A 468-nucleotide genomic window follows, 5' to 3' on the forward strand; every position below is an offset into this window, starting at 1 on the left:
TATGTCATATATGTCAATCCATGCCGGGTCTCTTAACGCGAACCGTCGCGTTGCGAGCACCCGATATTTTGAGATCTCAATAACGGTCGAACCGATTAAGTTCTAATTAGGCTTAATCGATAGCTTGGGTTCGATTTGTATAATGAAAGTGTCTTTATTTTTTCTGTACGTGCTCTACGAGCGGAGATATTGCAATGCAAAGTCCGAAATGTAGGAATTTCAGATTAAGAAACGTCGTCAGTATCATCGTCGTCGCCCAGTTGCGGGGTAGGGGAAGTGTACTTTTACAATTTCTGACACAAGAGGCGCTGGAGCGCTAGGATTTCTACTTTGCAGTCTCGCACACATCGATCATATGTATATGTAATCGATCGATTGATGTGATAGTACAACAGATAAAACAGATCAGTGCGTTTAATGATTTTTTTATTACGATTGGTTTCTGCACTTAAATCCAGAAAATATAAA

This window comes from Wasmannia auropunctata, unplaced genomic scaffold, assembly GCF_000956235.1.
Source record: "Wasmannia auropunctata unplaced genomic scaffold, wasmannia.A_1.0 LD335496.1, whole genome shotgun sequence".
NCBI classification, from domain to species: Eukaryota; Metazoa; Arthropoda; class Insecta; order Hymenoptera; family Formicidae; genus Wasmannia; species Wasmannia auropunctata.